Raw genomic sequence first — 20,577 nt, 5'->3', positions numbered from 1 at the left:
ATTAACTGCAACTGTGTTTGACTTTGAGCGGGATGTGTGTGAGACGTGATTCAGAGCTGCGTGTCAGTAACAATGAGACAGATCCTAGCTCTGAACCCACTGCAGTAAAAAAAATCCTCAACAAAACCAAACAAACTGCTCCTGCAGGGGAAACGCACCAGTGTAGGTACACTTGGGTGAGGGGCATAATAAGTGCAAAATGCATATTTACAAGATAAAAAGTATAAAAGAGGTACATAAACTGCAAACTATAAAGGTGCGAAATGTTGCAAAAAAGTTTAAAACTTAACAAATTTAAATACAGCTACGCCCATCATGGCCAATTTGAACAGCGCATATGTGTTATGCAGCAGACAACTGAGAGACCAGTTTAGGCTTTTTTGAAGATCATATGAGCATCAGAACTGGACGAGGGATCAGTGGAAGAAGGCGACCCGGTCTGTGGAATCATGTATTCTTTTACACCATTTGGATGATCTTGTGTTATTATTAGGGCTGGGCAACGATTAAAATGTTTAATCTAATTAATCACATGATTTCCCTGATTAATCACGATTAATCGCATTTGTACGCAAAATCCAAAAATGAATTCAAAAGTAGTGTATAGCTTTTAGCATTTAGTTTTATTTTAAATGTGCTGCCATATGAATGAAAGTGCCATAACATTTGTTGTGCAAACACACTTTTAACATCAGCATCTTTCTGTAGTTTTTATGTAGAAGCCTCGCTCCACTGTCTGTTTCCTTGAATGACTTGCTGCTATCAGTTGTGTGTTGTGCCTTTAAGTGATATTTTAACAACGAGTTAACTCGCCCAGCCCTAGTTATAATTCAACTAGACGTTACTCAAAGTCTTTTCCTGTGTGGCATTCAAGCCAGGACTGCGTCGTGCATCCACATCGTAAAGCTTCTCTGAGCCAACAAGGGAGGCAGTAACAGAGGCAAAAGAGGTATGAGCCAGCCAACAATGCTGTCATCATTCAGCTGATTCAGTGAGGCCGACTAACACTGATGCAGGGCTGGGACACCTCTATTTGGCATGTGTGAATTACCAAGGAGGAAAACTAATGGGCTAATAAGGACATATTTATATCATTGACAAGGTGCAAACGACCCATGAAAAGGCCTTGCACCACCTCCCTAAACATTGTTGCTGACCAAATACACACCTTTATGGAACCTGTATTCCCTGATGGCTTCTTTCAGCAGGATGATGCGCACTGCCACACAGAAAAAACAGTGGGAGGAACACAACAGCATGTTTGGGGTGTTGACTTGACCTCTCCAGCAGAGACGGCCCGAGGCATAACCGAGCTAAGCGCCTGCAGTTTTTTTAAACCAAAAATAATAAACCAGGTGACACATTTACGGTAAATACAATGCTTTATCATATGGAATGTTGTGTAAATCAACCCCAGGGCGCTTTTGTAGCCGAATTTTGCGATTAAAAACCATATGTGGCACCCTGGACATCATTTATTCATTCATTGGTATTATTTGTGTTATTAACTGGGCCAACCCCTTAAATGTGTAAAGACATGTCAGGCTGACAATAGGATGTAAACAACACTGCTAGAGCCGCAATGAGTTTATAGTTTAAATGATCAACAGGAATATTATTGGCAGAAATAGAGGGCCCCAAAATCCAATTTTGCTTAGGGCCCCATGGAGGCTTGGGCTGGCTGTCTGGGCTGTTTGAACGGAAAAAAGGGAGACCTACACAGTATTAGTTGTAATGTTATAGCTGATCAGTGTAATGTACCTTTATTTAGAATATCGAGTAGATACTGAGACTGCATTGAGTTGTAGCCTTCACTTTAGTCTTATTTGCAACCTTTTTCACTGTAATAATCATTTGTATTCTTTATAAGTCCCTCATGACAGTAAACAACTCACCGTTGATCTTAATCTTAATAATAATACTTAATTTATGTGAGTTCTGATTTTTCTACCAGTTCTCCTCCTTGCTTTGCAGTTCTGTGGTTTCAGCCTAAAGTTTATCTTCAAATCCCACCTCAATACCTGCAAAATCTAGAAAAGATAGAAATTTTACGCCTCGATTCCACCGCACAGAGTTTTAAGATCAGGTATGTAGCAAGAGTGGAGCGGCATTACAACTGTCTGAGGAGCAAAACATCCCACCAGTAAGAACAGTGAGCTCAGAGTTGCATAATTATATCCAGAGGGTTCTGCAGCATGTGTCTGCATCTAATCTGTAGCATATGATGAAGCTTGCTGGAGTCGTCAGCTTCAGGACGCCACTTTGTATCTAATAATTATCCGTCACATGAAAAAGAGACAGTGACCAAGAGACTCTATGGAGGCACAATCCTTCAGGCTTCTGCAGTCATATTCAGATAAAAGCCAACATAATTCGTCTTTACTACTCTGGGCAAACTGCTCAGACAAAGACGGGGACCAGTGCTTGCAAGTTTAAGGGGTGTAATCCTTATCCATGACCAAATTTAACAGGTTTTTCCTGCAAATTAGATGCTCCACACAATAGCATCCAAATTAAAGACTCCTGAGGACGTAACATGTTTATTTCTAAATTTGCACGCCAAACATCGCATGAGCCTACAGGTTTTCATCATGTATAACGCGCTCATCTTGGTAACAAATGACTGTACTAATGACCATATGTCCATGTGTTCTTCTTACGTCTTACGAGAACATTCAGTAACACCTTACACTTCACCCCAGAAGTTACCGTGCACTATTACAGTGAAGTGTTTTCTGATGCATTTTGTATAGCTATGTTCCCCTCTGCTGTGAGCTGGAAATAAATTATCCTAACAGCTCTGTAACAGCAGGAATAATAGAAAGAACATTACTTTTCTGTGCTTGAACCACCCTGCTAAAAAGGGTCTGAAACCTCAATTTGCTGCTGAAATTGATGTGTGATGTCTCAATTAATTAAATCAATCTGCTGCAGCCGCTGAGGGCTGAATGGAAAACGCACCAGGCTGCAGAATATCAAGACATGACGACACAAACTGCAAACACAACAGCGCACTCACCTATGCACACGTGTATAAGACATGGTAAGAATACGCAGACATTCAGCGTCCCATCAGGCTCTGATGTGGTCACAGAGTGGAGGTATGAGGAGGCTGGATGACTTATAAAAAGCATTATCAAACCCCAGCTTGTGTGTGTGTGTGTGTTTGCTTGTGAAGATGATTTGAGGAGACAGTGGCTCATAAGGACTTCAGTCTAATTATAATGACCAACGCTGAGCTGGTGGAACCAGAACAAAACACAGTGTTCAACTACTGAAGGGTTGATTGACACCTTTTGCCAGTTTGCTTGTTGGCCAGACTAAAATAAAATGAAGTTTCCTGCTCGGAGATAATACATTTCAGATGCATTAACACATTAAAGTTAAATAAAAACGTCACCCTTCAGTCTCTATAAAGTGTTGTGTCTCAGTTGGCCTGAATAATAAAAATAAAAATACCAAATAGAAAAATGTAACAAGTCATTTTATGTAACATAGAAACATCGTTTTAACCCTCCTCAGTTTACTGCTGATTGAAAACACAACCCAGTTCCAGCTCTATCGGTCCCTGGCACAAAATGGTATAGTTTCACGATAAAGACTCAGTAAATATGTTTTCCTTGTTGTGTTCATGGCACAGATGCAGCCACAGTTTAAATGTGCACTGCGTGATGACTTCTGCTTCCTACATCTCTCCAGATAACAAAGGACAGGATGATGGAAGGTGTTAATCCACAGACAATTTCACTGCAATGTTTCTGGAGGTTCTCTGTTAACTAGCATGCGTGGCGCTGTAAAATAAACATGTACTAACTTCGCACATTCGGAACATTAAAATCTTTCAAGAAGGCAAATTACAGAACAAACAAACTTGAACATTTTTATATTTTTTTTAGCTATTTTGTTTGTTTTGTCTTTTTGTGAGTGTCTGTTCATCACATATTTCATAGTCACATCATATATTTTTATTTTATTTATTTATTTATTTTTATTTAGTCATTATTATTAATAATTTGTAGTAGTATTTTTTATTAGAATTGGTATTATTATTGTTGTTGTTAATATACAATCATTGTAAATATTAATAATTTTTTTGAGCTACTTGACTAATTTCAATTTCCCCCATTGGGGGATGAATAAAGTATTTTTCTATTCTATTCTATTTCTATTCTATTGTTGTTATGTCCTGTAGCATTATAAATTTACATGCATGGCTGTGCATGTGCAGGGCTCAGACAGAGATTTGTTTTTATGACACTGGTATTACATCCCACAACTGTAGCTTGTCTAGTGATGCTTTCAGGCTAGAAAAAAAGATAATTTCTAGCTCTAAGGAAGAAAAAAAAACTCGATTGTTCAGTTCATGAACTCGATGTTCCTTTAGGTCATTTTGGCCGTCATGAACAAACAACCCATGAGATCATTTTCAGGCTGTTGCACTTATGATACAAGATATTCAACCAGCTCTTCATTCGGTGGCTCTGAGAGTCATCCAGCTCAGAGCTCTGATGTGATGTGAACAAGAAAGAGTCTGAGAAGCTGATGGAAAGAGATCACACACACACATCTTAGATCACACACAACAGCCAATAAGGGGACAGCTGGTGGCACAGTTCCTGGATTTGGACCAATGACTGTATGTGGGTGGACCTGTGGGGTGCATCTGTGTGTTCATGTGTGCGCTCATGTGCGAGTCGGGTGATGTCCTGGAGCACGACGCCTTTCTCAGTGGGTGCCGTTTCTCTCTTGTGTCAAAACAGAGCAGCACAATCTGTCGTACCTGGACAGCTTGTGTGTGTTTGTTCAGAAATCTGCTCATGAAAAAGATGAGAAACATTCAGATGAAACAAAGCAACTGAGCAGAAAAAGGATACGCTTCAGTATCAAACATGGCGGTATCAGTGGATTTGGATCAGTGAATATCTGGCACATGGAAAGATTGGTTCAGACTGCTGTGATCAATTTGAATTCTGTAAACATCTCACAGCATGAAAATGTGCAAACAGAAAGCAGTGCAACATCCACAACTGAAGGTCATATTTCTAAATGAGCCTGGCTTTACATTTTGGAGTGACTGCAGTTGTATGACATCACTAACCACAAATATCTCTTCTTCTGTTAAACCCTCCAGAGAGATGGGAAATGCATGAGTGGACAGATTTACTTCCCATCAATCACAGGCGGAGGTAAAGTGGTGGGAACATGGCGGCTTGAGGCTGGTTGATGTGTGGGAAGGAGAGAAGAAACGAAGGGCAGAAGAGGAGGAGGACGAGTGAGGAATAAATTGGCAGATATTGAATCTGTGAGGAAGACATGTGAGAGGATCCCGAATCAGAGGATGTAACACTGAGCTTTGCAGGTTTGATTACAAAAATACTGACACTTTAGGGGCTTGTCTTGGATGCTGATTCACTCTAAAAAATCTTCCTGTTACAGATATTTGTATGTTGGTGGTTGAGTTCTTGTTTTAACTTTTAACTTGTGTGACCATCTGAGTGGGTGGTCCCCACTTCCTGAATACAACCCACAGGAGTGTCCCTGTATCATCCCCCTGGCATGAAATGAAGGTGGAGATATACATGTGAACATCCAGGAGACCAGAGATCATCCCCGTCTAACTGAGTACTTTTTAAAAATCTTGAGTTTTCAATTCAAAGTTCACAATTATTCTCACTCTCTGTTCGGTTCGGCTTAGGCATTAAAAAACGACTTTCTTAGAGTTAGCATCATCGCTGGCCTTAAACAGACACTCTCAGAACATTTTATGCATCTTATAAATCTCTTTTTTTCCAGATCAAAACAAAACAGATATAATTATTATCTGTTGATTCATGACCATTCCTGCCAGATCTGCAAAATAAAGAAAAACTGATGGAAACCTGAAAGAAAACACCCACTCTCAAAGTCATCACATTTCAGTTAAATCGCTCTTCAACGCGTGTAAAAAAATATATCACCAATAACACCAACGGATGCACAATTATTAGATGCCTGACGAGAAAAGTTCATTGCAGTTTATCCTGAAACATCTGTAGAGCTTTTACGGCTGGCATAGAAATCAGGAAGAAGAAATATCGATGCTCTACGGGTCAAATCATCTAGTTTGCTAAGGAAGCTTCCTAAATGACTGAAATATCCGTGTAGCAGCAAGATAAGAGCTGTTTGATTCTCTAAATGATGAGGAAAGCACCAGACCTTCTTTTAGTAGAGAAAGGAAACTTTCATAGCAACGCTTGATTATTTCCATCCAGTTGTACCGACTGTGATTCATGCAGATAAACATGGACACAGAAGGAGTATAAGTGACGACACCTCATCGCACTTTTCTTATTTGTCTTTCCTTGACGATGAAACAATCTTCTGCATCATGTCCAATTTGTTGCAGACTGCATTCGATTAAGTATCTTTTTGCAGAATATTTACTGAACACTTGAAGTGTCAGTGCTGCAGACTCTGCTGTCCTTTAGAATTTTTCCGACCATCTCTCAATAAGCCATGACGATTTTCACAAGACAAGAAAAAGAGTTTAGGAAAAGACGATGATTCAACAGGACACCTCAGATTTTGCTACAGCAGCCTCGGTAGATCCATGACTGACAGCGTCACTGCTGGCTGATGCTGCCGGTTCATCATTGGATTACAAAGTTTAATACATTTGTAACTAAATGATATGATTGAGTTGTTTTTTTAAACTCTAAACAGATTTAACTGAAACACTTTGGTGTTCCTTTAGAAAATGCAAAATATAATCCTCCTGGGCAACACAACTATGCTGAAAGTCAATTAAAAAAACATCTCAAATTTATGAGAACTGCCCTCATCACAGCCAACAAATGTATAGCGATGCATTGGAAAGATGCATCAACACCTACACTTGCTCAATAGACAAATGAACTAGCATTGTGCATACCAAGTGAAAAGATTATGTACAACTTGAAGGGTAAACCTGGAGAGTTTCAAAAGATCTGGGGTGGTTTTCTAACATATGTGAACGCAGGATCCACAATAGAGTAATCTTTTTATATTTATATAAGCCTGAAGCTTTCGTGTTTCTTCTTTATTTTTATTCACTTTGATTTTCTTTTTAACCTCTTTCTTCTTATTCCAGCCTCTCAGCTAAAGTACTGTACAGTGGCTATTATTTACCCCCTCTCTGCAACAATAACGTTCTGTGCTATTTTCATTTGTGTCTGTTTTATAATATACAGAAGGTTTGCATTTGTTCTTCCTTATCTTGACTTGTACACACTCTGTAGGAATGGATGGTCGAACAGGGATGGGCTGACATGATATATCTTTGTGCATTGTCCTAGTATTCAGCTCTGGGGTTGTTATGTCCATCCATCCATTTTCTATACCCGCTTAATCCGTCGGTCGGGTTGCGGGGGAGCTGGAGCCTATCCCAGCGGTGGGTTGCTGTGTTAAAAAATAAAAACCAATAAAGATATTGTTGAAAAAAAATGCAGAATATGTGTCCATCTGCTCGAATAAAATGGCTTTCATTCATGTTTTACCATGAGACCAGGTTAAATTAAGTTGAGCTAACCCATCTTACTCTGCCATTGTAACACAGGCTCTTGCTTCACAGATCAGTAGCGTAGCTGTAGACCTTTCTTGTCAAATATCTTTATATTAAGTCAAATACCCAGGGAAATGAAACAGATTGGAGAGGATTAGAGGCTTAGACTTCTGGCTCAGAAGTTAAACAAAAAAGAACATGCTGAATTAGGAAAGAAAGGGTCAGCGAGTAGGCGTCTTTCATCTGTGGTGAGCCAAGAGTCCCAACAATCACTTCAAATCTACTTCTTCAAGTCTACTCTGAGCTGATCCAAACTTCACCTGCCCACACAAGAGCACTGCAGCGTCCTGCACACTAACACATCTGAGATGACAGATAGCACTGACGGGCGGAGGAGTCGAGTGTGGGAACAGAGTTAAATGATGGTAAAGGGAAACAAGTTATTGACAAGGAGGCTAAGAAACGGCCTGATGGAGCGCGGAAAAAGATGAAATGCTCAGAAAACAGGTGACGCACCTGTCAGGTTCAGCCAAAATTTAGTGTTAAGTGAATGTTCATGAATCTTACATGATGAAACATTATTTTAGTCTTTGACAACACTGTGTAACAGTCAATTTTGGGGCCGAGCTGCTGCTTGGAACTGCATTAAAAAGTCACAGTTGTAGCTAATAAAGTGGTTGAGGAGTGCAGGTGTCAAACATGAATAGAAAAAACTTCCAATCGAATGAATCCAAAAGAAAGAAAAACAGCAAATAAAGGACAAATAACTTTTTTAAAATATCATATAAATAAAAACTAATACAACATCTTTCATATTTTCCCATGAAGCTGCAAGACAATTAGAAAGAATCCTTTTTGGAAGAATAAAAAGAACCATAAAAAGGGTTTTTATACAGGACTAAATCAATTCTAGATATATGAATGTGAAAGGTGCTGGGAAGGGGACATATATTTTGAAAATTGAATCCCTTTATTTGAATTAATTAAATGTCTCACCTTTTCTACCCTATGTGAGCACCCAGTGGAGATGCTCGCTTTGACTCACAGATCACGAGTCAAATTGTCAACCAATTAAGGAGGAAACTTTATATCGAGTGGAAAGTTGGTGCTACAGTCCTCTTGCTGCCTTCATGTTGATGTCTTTATCTGTATATATTCTATGTATTTTCAGCCTTGGCCTCAGCATTGACTTGAACTTGTAAATTTGATTCATACTTGCAGATTTATCTGAAACACTGATTTATTCTACATTTTTTGTCTAAAATGGTAAATTGACAGTATTTATATGGCCCTTTTCTAGGCCAGTTGACGACTTAAAGCGCTTAAAGCTGTTCACATTCACCCCTACAGCACATCTTAGTGTGTACAATATTACAGGCAACACGGAGCTTTTTTCCTTTCACACACATTCACACACCAATGGACGCATTAGTAGGCAACGTGGGGTTCAGCGTCTTGCCCAAGGACACATACGATCCAGGGAAGCCGGAGATCAAACCGAACTTCTGACTGGCAGATGAGCGCTCTCACTCCCAAACGGGAAGCATCTTTAACAAGCCACAAGTCTTTCATAGCCCTGCATAGAGCTGTAATAACAGAAAGAAAAGAAAGAAATATAACTCTGAAAATTGGGGATTTTTAATTGGGGTAAAAGTGATTTATTATATTGATCACTGAACCAGTGAAAATTAAGCGACTCCAAGAGTCTAACTTCACATAAGAAATAGATTTATAGCTTAAAAACTTATTGGCTACAGAGTTAGGATTCTCCAAAGTCTTCCAAAGTATTCATTTGAATTTATTTCAGAAAGATCCAGAACATGAACCGTGAGAGTGAGCTGGTATGGAATGACCTATATAAATGAGAAAGCGAGAACATAAGGTGTTAATTCAGTGGAAATCAAAGAGAGCAGCACAGATGGCTGCGGAGGTTCAGTGTTAGAATTAGAGAGGGAAAGGAGGAAGCTTGAAAGAGCTGCAGAGACTGTCTGGATGCCAGAAGGGTGAGAGGACTAACATCAGCGGAAATGTTTCCCAGTTGCTCTGCTGGTTGTGTAACGTGGTGGCACAGAAAGTGAAACTTACTGAGACATCTGACACACAGCTCAGCTCAGCCCAGGATGCACAGCTGCTGGAAACACTCGACAAGAATACGACACATTATATACAGAAGTGTGTGTTCGTGCATCTCAGACAGATCTGATGATGGTGATGAGTGATGTCACAGCAGACAAACAGGAGCTGCTTCTCAGCGGGTCGTCAGTGCAGCAGCTCATAAATGATGCATCTGTGTGTCCTCGTCTGTCTGTTGGGCTGCTGGACGCCATGAGACCTTTGAGTGATCACCCCGTTAAACAGTTTCTTTTTCTGACCTCTCAGATTCAGTGGCATCCTTCCAGGTTAGAGATGCTGCCAGAGCAGAGACTCGTGTAGAGCAGTGTGTAGGCTGCAGCCATGAAGCTGCAACAGGACACGTGTTGTATTTGAAAGATTTTACCACTAAAGCGATAACATGTGCATTTTTTTTCTGTGTGTGTTGGTTACAAATACCAACTCTGCAAAAACGGCATGCTGGAGGAGTCACTCAGAGCTGCAGCTCACTGTCAGTTCAGAGTCGTGCTCTGCAGAAACTGTACATAATTCATTTATTGCTCATTATGCTTTAACAGTATGTGACCAGAACCGCCCCTGCTACTGCCGTGTGAATGTGTGTGATTTCAGATGTGGCTCTTTCTGCTGTGTTATGGATTACATCATGGTCACATGTGGCAGCGGTCATTTACATAATGCATAACACAGTCTGAATATACAGCTCAGCCTTCCTCTGCAGATGGAACTTCATGGGGAGGATCCAAAACTAAAGGGATATCATGGCGCTTTTTAGACCCTCAAACGTTAGGAAAGATCTTGTTCTGGGCTGAAAAACCTTGAAATCGCCTTTCAAAGCTCCACTCTGAGTTTAGGGTAAGATGATCCACAGGAGAAGAAACATCTCAAAGGCAGAACAGAATCCCTGAGAGATTTTTTTTTATTATTCATTCATTTCCCACACCCGCTTTATCATATTCAGGATCTGGAGCCTCTTCCAGCCTTTGGGTGAGAAGCAGAGTACGTCTTAGTGAGGTTGCCAGTCCATCACAGGGCTGCTGTTCTGAATTATTTTTGGATATATTTTTTCAGAGGTCCAGCAGCAGAGGACCAGCAGCAGATGACCAACAGACCATCAACGCCTGAGTGCACGCACTACTTTTCAACGAGGGTGCTGTGCTCTGGGCTGCCAGAATCGAGTAGCTCAACACTCATTTATCAACCATAACATCATATGGAGGCACTGAAACTAACAGCAGCAACTAACGGAAAAAAATAGATTAAACTGCTTGATTTCATCTGCCTACAAGACAGCTGGCAACTCATTCTCAGTCCCGCTGTTTCAACCTGACATTCAAATTCAATTCAGAAATACTTTATTTATCCCAGAGGGAAATTAAATGTTGATGTAACTCAATTAAATCATGGAGTTATTATAGATGCTGATGGCTGTGGGCAGGAAAGATTTCCTGTAGCGGTCCGTTTTGCATCCAAACTGAAGAAGCCTTTGACTGAAGAGACTCTGTTTTCCGATAACAGTCTCATGGAGAGGATGTTCAGGGTTGTCCATAATTCTCTTGATTTTATGCAAAATCCTTCTTTGCATTATTGTCTCCAGAGGTTCCACAGTCGTCCTCAGAACAGAACCAGCCTTCCTTATCAGGTTGTTGAGTCTTTTTAGGTCCCTGGTTCTGATGCTGCTGCCCCAACAGATGACGCAAGAGGAAATGACGCTCTCAACAACAGACTTGAACAACAGACAGAAGATCTGCAACATCTTGCTGCAAACCTTGAAGGACCTTAGCTTCCTCAAGAAGTACAGTCTGCTCTGTCCTTTCTTGTAGATTGCTTCACTGTTGTGTCTCCAGTCCAGTCTGTTGTCCACATGAACACCAAGGTATTTATATTCCTCAACCACCTCCACTTCTTCTCCCATGATGGAAACAGGGTTTGATCTGACCCTGTTTCTCCTGAAATCTACAATCATCTCCTTTGTTTTGTTAACATTCAAGATGAGATGATTGTTCCCACACCATGCCACAAAGCGGTCCACCAGCTCTCTGTACTCAGCTTCCTGTCCATCTCTGATACACCCGACAACTGCAGAGTCATCTGAATATTTCTGTAGATGACAGGAGTCTGACTTGTACTGGAAGTCTGAAGTGTACAGAGTGAAAAGGAATGGTGAGAGTACAGTCCCCTGTGGTGCTCCTGTGCTGCTGATCACCTGGTTAGACACACAATTCTTCAGTCTGACAAACTGTGGTCTGTTTGTCAGGTAGTCATTAATCCAGGTGATTGTTGAGGCCTCCACCTGAGTCTTCTGGAGTTTCAGACGAAGCAGATCAGGCTGAATTGTGTTAAATGCACTGGAGAAATCAAAGAACATGTTCCTCACAGTGCTGCCTGCTTTATCCAGATGACAGTGGGTTTGTTGAAGCAGGTGTATGATAGCGTCTTCAACTCCAACTCCATGGCGATAAGCAAACTGCAGGGGGTCCTGATATGTGCTGGTTTGCTTACACAGGTGGGTCAACAGGAGTCTCTCCAGGACCTTCATTATGTGGGATGTCAGGGCAACAGGTCTGTAGTCATTGATGACTGAAGGATGAGTTTTCTTTGGTACCAGAACCAGACAGGATGTCTGCCACAACAGTGGTACCTTCTCTTGGGTCAAGCTAAGGTTGAAAAGGTGTTGCAGAATCCCACAGAGCTGCTCTGCACAGGCCTTCAGGACTCGGGGGCTGACACCATCTGGACCTGCAGCCTTGTTCCGGTTCAGTCTCTCCAACTGCCTCTTCACCTGACTTCTAGAAACAGAAAAGTGGGAGGGGGAGGCAAAGGGGACAGCAGCATCTCCTGATTGGGTTGAAGACAAACTAGTGGAAGCAGAAGAATCCATGACTGAGGTAGAGGTGGAGATGTTACAGGAAAGCTGTGGGTCAGAGGAGAGTGGGATCTCTTTTTGGCTGGGAACAGGAGGAACATCTATGGTTTAGTCAAAATTGATAAACTAGCACACCATTATTATGGTAGAGAGTCGTGCTTATGAGGAACTATGGTCCACCAGAGCCGGTAGGATGCCGTTTAATGCTGTTCCTGGATGTTGTGGTTACAGACTTGGTACCTGGTAGTTACTGATTTAATCAGCTTTGGTTTTTTAGGTGTAAAAAAGCACCTTAAACATGCTACTTTGCATAAAGATGGTATCACTGTCATATTTTCTTTGATGTATTACTACAAAAATCTTCCCCAAAAGAAAAACAGAAACATCAAACATTATCAAAGATTTGCATTCAGTGGAGATCATTATTAATGTTCGTGAGGATCTGCAGAGTATTATACAATGTTTGTCGTGCACATACAAAATTACTTTGTTAACGTAAACCTACGATTTAGTTCTGAAGGGAGACCAGCTTGGTTTGGTTGTTTATTTGTATATCTTTGACACGTTTTAACTGTCTTTAGTTCATTTAACCCTTATTTCCCCTCTCTTTTTATAATATTTGCTTTCTGCCTGTTTTATCGAGGATCTTATCAGACATCATTGCTGCAGAGGCTCAGTCTGTGGGTCTGTTTTCCCTGAAGTTGTTCTCACGAGAATAGCCTCATTGTTCATTTATTTGCTGCTCACCAACCTCTTGCGTAACAATTTGTGATGCTTCTTCAACAGCACTCCAGCATTTTCAGATTTACAGATAAAGGGAAAAAGTTGCAGTCTTGTGCTCTCCAAGAGTTAACTCCGTCTGTCCAACTGTTCTGCCTGACGACAGTAAACTCCCTGGTCTCCGTTAATGATCCTGCCTCTTCCCAATCCACTCAGACAGGCAATCAACCAGATCATTTGTGTCATTAAAAACTGTGAGAAGAGGCTCTGCATGAGCGACTGGAGGAACGGAAACAGTCCTGTTCCTGTCCCACCAGAGCAATCAGACAGAGGGGGGGATAAAGAGTGAAGAGGAAGATTGATCATTAGGTGATGAGACAAAAGAAGATCGAAAGTAACTGGTGCTGTGATATAGGAGATAAAACATTATTTTCCTCTGTTTTTTGCTCTGTGTTATTTGATGTATCGTACAATCCCTCTGGAGAAAGGCTCTGCTTTAATAAATCTGCACTCTGTGTTTACCTCCAACAGGGAGGTGGTTTGATGCTGCTGCCTTGTTTGTTAATGGGATTTTTTTCAAAGACAGTGCTGAGTTGTTAGGGCAGAACCAGGTTTTGGTTCTTAAAGGACCTGTATGTGAGATTTAGTGACATCTAAAGGCACAAAAATAGTGAAAACCAACTGAGTACACTGGAAAAAATGCCCCTCCAAAAATAAGTAAGAAAAACAACAAATACAAGACGTTTTTGCTTGAAATAAGCAAAAAAATCTGCCAATGGAACTAGTAAAAATTGGCTTGTCCAGATTTCTTGAAATAAGATGTGATATTTGGGACTTTTGAGTTAAAAGTGATCTTGAAATTAGCTTAAAAACCTCTTCAAATGTCGAAAAAAGCTTGTTTCATATGAAATCCGACTCAAAACTATTTGTTTTCAAGACTTTTTCATTTAACTAGATATTCCAGATGTATCGTCTTCAAACAAGTCCCTATATCTGGCTGAAATAGTACTTGTTTGGCAGTTGTGTCTTATATTAAGTGTAATGAGATATTTTGACTAGAAATGAGACAATTATACTTAGTAAGACTTTGATTTATACCACCAACCTCAACTTCCTCCTCCAAGCATCTCGGCAAACTTTAGTGGCTGTAAACAACACGGAAGACCTGCTCTAAAACTAGTTTGTCCCTTTTGAGCTACTGTAGTAACATGGAAGCTAAGCCAGAAGAGAAATCATGCATCGTGTTTGGATATAAACCAATCATTCCAAGAAAACATTCCAACCAATGCGAGCAAAACAAAATAAATGCACAGAGACACTTTCAAGCTGCATCGTTTGGCAGATTAAACAGTAGAAAGAAGCAGCCCAAACTTATATTCTAAAATATCTTATTTTATCAGAGAATCAATTCAAAAAGTTTTATTTCAAACAGTATAAGAACAAGAAATGCTTTAAATTTTCACATTTAGGACCAAAGGATACACAGATCATCTTATTGAGCCCACAATATAAAACTGAGGAAGCGCTAAACTAGAGATGAGGTAAAAACATTAAATAAATAAATAAATAAATAAATACATACATTAAAATAAACTAAAATAGGATGAAATAAATAAAAAAATAAATACAATAACACAGATATATGAAATTATAAAGATAAAGCATAAAATAGATGCTTTAAAAAAAATAGGTGCGAAAAAATTAATATCAATTTTAATAAAAGTCAGGCCAAAAAAGATGCGTATGTGTATATATGAGAAGTATCCTCTGGCTAAGCATAGCAGCACCAAACCTGATCCTTTCTTCAACACAGAACTCACTGATCAATCAGCAATGCCAGTTTTTTCCTGACATTTTTACAACCTTATAATGGTTTTACATCCCACTCTCCTTCTTCCTCACTACTCAGAAGTACTACAACCCCACTTAAATACAGCTTCAACATCAACTCGTCCCAGTTCTTCACGCACTGATACTTTGTCAGGAGCGTTCAACGCTGATTTGAAAGCTCGGGGTGCTCTGAAAGTGTCAGTCACCACTGCAGATAAGTCTGCTGCACCTCACTGTTCACTGGAAAGTGACAGTAAAGAGCTCTTGAACAAGCAGCGGTTCAGTATGGGTTGAGTTGGTAATGAGAATGTGTTGTAATATCCTTTTAGTCATCTGACTGTTTGTGCCGTTTTACTCTTACCTTCCAGGACAGCTGGATTCTGGGGATTAATGAGATCAGAATCACTAAAATCCCTCTGGACAGCCTCCAAACCAGAACACAAAAGTACAACCGACATACTTAATTAATTACAGCTACAGGCCACCAACTGGCTGTGTGATCTGATTGGTTGAAGTTTGCCCATGATGGCACACAGACGTGATTCAATCACCTTCTAAGCATTCTTTAATAAAACCCCCTCCAAACTGTTTCTGAGGATTGAGATGGCATCATGTTGAACTTTTTCATGTTTTTGTGACCTAATGTGCATTTTATGCTGATAACGCCATGTACCTCCTGTTTCAGGAGTTATACCAAAGCATAAAGTAACAGATCTGAAATAGATTATCCAAGCAGGCCAGTTGGACAGAAAAATGTTGTGTAAAAGCCCTTTAAAAGCGCTTTATCATAGTTTATCAGCAGCCACCATTAAAGGACTGTGTTTTTTCCTGTGCAGTTCCCAAGTGTGGTTTGTAAATGTATGAGGTTAGGAGCCTCGGGGTAAAAAAGTTTAAAAGAAGCAGAAAACAGGGACATATTGTGTGTCTCTCCGTTTGTAAGAAGTTGTGGAAAACGGGCACAGCTGAAAGGCTTGTGAAACGTGATCCAAATGCAGAGAGGAAAAAGATGAAGAGGATGTTGGGATAGGAGGAGATGCCAAGGGAGCTCGGAAGAGAGGTGAAGGAGAGAAAGAGCTGGGAGATAATGGAGGGAAGGAAGAGAGATGGATTGTAATGAATAATCCATCAGACAATATATAGAGTAATTGGATATTGCTCAGCAGACGTCTGGTATGTTTTCGCTGGACAAAGGGATGCAGAAGCTAATTTCAATCTGCAGAAAAAGGGACAAAAATCCGAGTGGATCATCAGATAATTAAACGTGGCTGATTTCTCATTAAATATCCCATGCTTATAAACAACTACCGTGGATATAAGTTTACATCAGCCATGATGACATTAACATCCCATTAAGTCCCGTTGGAGTCCCGGAACATAGAAGAACTCTGTTGGCTCTTTGTATCTGCTGCTGCGTCAGATTCTTTCACTCACGGGAGGGGAGTCATGGCCTCATGGGCAAAGAGACTCATGGAGAAGGGGATCGGCTGAAGCCAAGTGCAGGGAAAACAAGGGAAGCCCCCGAAAAACTGCAGAGACAGAGAGCCCAGGGAAGCCCCGCTGCAGCCGAAGAGGAGGAGGATCACCTGTGCTCTGCGCGAACATCCTGGATGCTGCAGTCAGGCTGCTGCAACCGTGTCAAGCAATGCATCACATGTGCAGAGATTTCTCTCTGTATTCCAGGGATCTGCATCAAGCTTTCAAAGCGGTGCAATAGATAGCCGAAACTTCCCAGCAAACATGTGTGATCAAACAAGGAGTCGGGTTCAGCGCAGTTTACGCAATATCAACGGAACGAACTTGCAAGTAAATACGTTAAAACGGAGATAAGGGAGGACGGATCACAGTTTAATGGGTGGTAGCTGGGGGGTGGAGGCTCGGGAGGGAAGCCCAGCACGGACTGACTCCTCTGCGTCAAGACTGAGAGAAAGACCGAAGAAACCGGAAGAGGATGGGATATAAGAATAAATGTCAGATATTAAAAAATAAAAACAGTCCTTATTGGAGCTCATATTTAAGAGTGGTATTCTTAAAGCTGTAAACACGGATCTGAATGTACGAGAAGCAACAACGAACGAGTGCAGACTTAATGGTTTCGTCCAAATTCATCACACGCGCGCACGTCCACTTTCACTTTTATCTGCTTAGCAGCAGCTTTATTTTTTAAGTTCAACCATAAATGTCTTTCCGCTCACTGAGAACTTCACATCCAAGGGGCGCAGGAGCACCAGATTTACTACAAGCCCACTGTTACACCAGCGGAACGGCACCGAGATGACTGGGTCACAGTTGTGTTCGTGTCACGTGAAATGTTGTCTGTTTTTTTATGGAAAACATAATCAGAAATGCGTTCTTATGTGTTAAAATGAACTTTTTCTCTGGATTAGTAAAGGCAGTTTGAGCACAAATGTCAGTCTGTTGTTGATCACTGCGCTATGCACACGATGCCGGCGCTCACGCTCCCCATGCGCAGACTCCCTCTGGGGCGACGCAGGGCATAACTCATTAAACTCAGAGGCACTCATGATGAACGCGCCGGACTGGAGGCTTGATGTAGTCTGCACCCCCGCAACCCCCCTAACCGGGACACAGAGATGCTTCAAGGTGACAGAGCAGCTTGGAAACACATCCAAATCCTTCCAAAGATGCACTCAGCTGCCTGTCACAGCAGAGATTCTTCTGCCCCCGTCAGAGACACACATTATTGATTATGACATTAAGCCTAATCAACCTATCTACAGGCTTTGAAGCGCCATCAGCACTTCCAGTGAGACGGTCTCAGCTCCACATGGACAGAATCAGCAGCCTCTGATGCCCGCATCGAGCAAGTGCGCACAACAAACACGCGCGCACACTGTACACAAACAGAGCAGAACTGTAAAGGAAATGCCTCTTACCTTTTGTTCTATTGCCAGCATGCAACTGAAGCAGTAAGCATCGTATCTGATGTCAGGAGGAAAGAGTGGAAGAGGAAACTGTCCGCTGCTGCGCTCCGTCCCCGCTTCTCGACTCCCTCTGTCTCTCAGCCTGACACACTCGGAAAAGTGCGCACTCAAACACGCACACACACCCCTCCCTGCGGTCCATGCGCACACACGGATACACACGCACACAACGCGCAGGCGGGCTGGATGCCGAGGAGCGCGGGTTGTCCTCGGGGGCGCGGATGGATGTGGAGAGGGGATGTGTGCCTGGAGGAGAGGAGGAGAGATGAGGATTAAAGGGGAGATGAAGGGCACAAGTCAAAAGGAAACAGCAAAGGTACCAAAATAAGATGAAGAGAATAAATTAACAACACAAAAAAGGAATGATGAAGAAGAAATGGTGCAATAACGGAGGGATACATTTGCTGGAAATTGAGAGTCAAATGAGACGAAAGGTGATTTCGAAAGAAGAATAAAGTGGGAGGCAGAAGAGAGGAGAGCAGGGGGAAGCCGATTTAAAAGAAATTAAAAGATTAATTTAGGAAGCAGGAGAGGAGAGTAATATAGGAGATGAGAGAGATGAGGAAGAAATTAAAGTACAGAAACAAAGAAAAAAGATTAAAAGGAAAACAGGAGAAGTAACAGAGCAAAAGAAGAATGTTAGAATGATGTTGAGCCAACATGACCGAATATTAAACATCTTGTTGCAAAATGTAATGACCAGCACTAATATCTAAATTTGAATATTAGCAAGTTCTACAGTTTGACTTGATCTCAGGTAATAACTGAAGAGGGGAGAGCAGAGGAGGAGGCATCCATCCGAGCCTTGAGCAGGACCAATTACTTAACCAATATATGCAACATTTCAGCCTCTGCTCTGCCCGCTGAGACCTGCTGACCAAGCAAGAACAGTCCATCAGTCACTGTCAGACAAGCCAAATCCTCCCACAGTCCAAGTCAAGCTATTTCAGACACAACTCTTCCTCCTCTTCTTCAGATTGTGCACCCCCTCCCCAGATTATTTGTTATTTTAATGACCATTTCTTTCATCTCGCCTTAAAGTGGGTTAACAGCTCGCTGTTATGACTCACAAAGCTTTTTTGAGCCCCTAGATCTTGTTTTACCTTTAATGTAAGATCTTCAATCCTTAAATGTGTTCCCACACAGCCGTGACATAACAACAGCTTTAAACTTAAAGTTAAAGATCAACCATTTTTCAATATTATAACCTAAAATAAGTTTACATTCAGATCTCACTGATTTCGTGTGTTTTACTAATTCTGGTCACAATCCATGGCTGAAGCAGAAAGAAGATAAAACACAGGACTTCCAAGCAGGTGAAGAAATAATGGCTTTATTGATATAACTAACTAATGGCATCACCAAAGCAGGAAAAGCAAAGTACTAATTACAGATTAACAAACAGATTTACTGAGGCCAGCAGACATGAAGATCTGCTACTAAACAAAGGAGAATTATGCTGAGGGAGATGATTACAAACAAGGATCAGGTGAGGGAATCAGTCACTGAAGACCAGGTGTGACACAGGAAGTAAAAATAATGGATGAGTGCAAGCTCTACACAATAAAACAGGAGGCAACGTAACTAAAGTACAAGAAGTAAACTGATGGCAAAAAAGGAAACTAGAACAAGATGTGAAAGAGATCAAGTCAAAACCAGAACACAAAATCCCTGGGACTTCGAAACTCACTACTTTTAGAAGTGCTTATTTATATATTGGAAGGTTTCTGTCCATTTGAACAACTTAAATACAAGAATAAGCCTAATCTGTGTCCTTAAACCTGAGCCTTTCATGGTGGTTTGTGCTCTCTTGTCTCCTTAGAGGATCAATACAATAAAAATCATCAATAGAAAGCTATGTACAAAGTTCTGAGTAACCTTAATCTTCAATAAAACCTTTCCATCCTGATTACAACAGTCTGACTAGAACAGACACCAAATTACCGCCTGTAAGAGTCTGTATTGGTTTATATGGAAATATTTTTCCAAATATATATTTCTCTGGGGGGTGAAATGTGGTTTGCACGAAGAAGTTATTTAGATGCATTTATTGTTTAATATAAAATATCATATATGTGGCTGGTTAGCTCTGAATAATGAAAACAGCTTTCAAGGTCTTGAATTAATTTTCCATGTGCTAAATGCAAGTGTTTGATCAACATCTTCAAACTAACTTTCACTTTTGAACCAAATTTGTGTCCATTCAGGTCTCTTTTAAAAAAATGCTCGGTAGATGTAGAGCAAATGAAAAATCCAATCCAGCTTTATTTATAAAAGCACTTTACATTCCCATAAGGACCACAGTGCTGTACAGAATGTTTCTAGAGGTAATGAGGCATAGGTTATTTCACTAAAACTATGCAATGTAGCCTACATGCTTATTCACATATACTGTATTAGTATAAATACAACACAATGAGAATAATTAGATTATAGTTTATCAATCATATTTTATTCTGCAGAGATGCCTCGTAAGGAGAGGAAGTTAAAACAAAAACAAAAGGAGTGTTTCAAATCCGTGCTCCATGTGCCCCCTTTTGACTTTGAGCACCTGCCCCTCCAAAGGTCTCTGCACAGCCCTGTTACACAGA

At 40.9% G+C, this 20,577-nt stretch overlaps 1 protein-coding gene across 2 annotated transcripts in view; it reads right to left on the bottom strand.

Annotated features, from left to right (window-relative positions):
* slc8a2b (solute carrier family 8 member 2b) overlaps positions 1-18,156 on the bottom strand; it is a 191,355-nt gene extending 173,199 nt beyond the window's left edge. For both annotated transcript variants that reach the window (XM_075472955.1, XM_075472954.1), the window contains exon 1: positions 17,939-18,156. The gene's annotated coding sequence lies outside the window, so the exon portion shown is untranslated. The remainder of the gene's footprint in view (positions 1-17,938) is intronic.
* Between the last annotated feature and the right edge of the window lie 2,421 nt (positions 18,157-20,577).

The sequence above is a fragment of the Odontesthes bonariensis genome, chromosome 9 (genome assembly GCF_027942865.1).
Source record: "Odontesthes bonariensis isolate fOdoBon6 chromosome 9, fOdoBon6.hap1, whole genome shotgun sequence".
NCBI classification, from domain to species: Eukaryota; Metazoa; Chordata; class Actinopteri; order Atheriniformes; family Atherinopsidae; genus Odontesthes; species Odontesthes bonariensis.
This window is presented reverse-complemented; position numbering and strand designations above follow the sequence as displayed.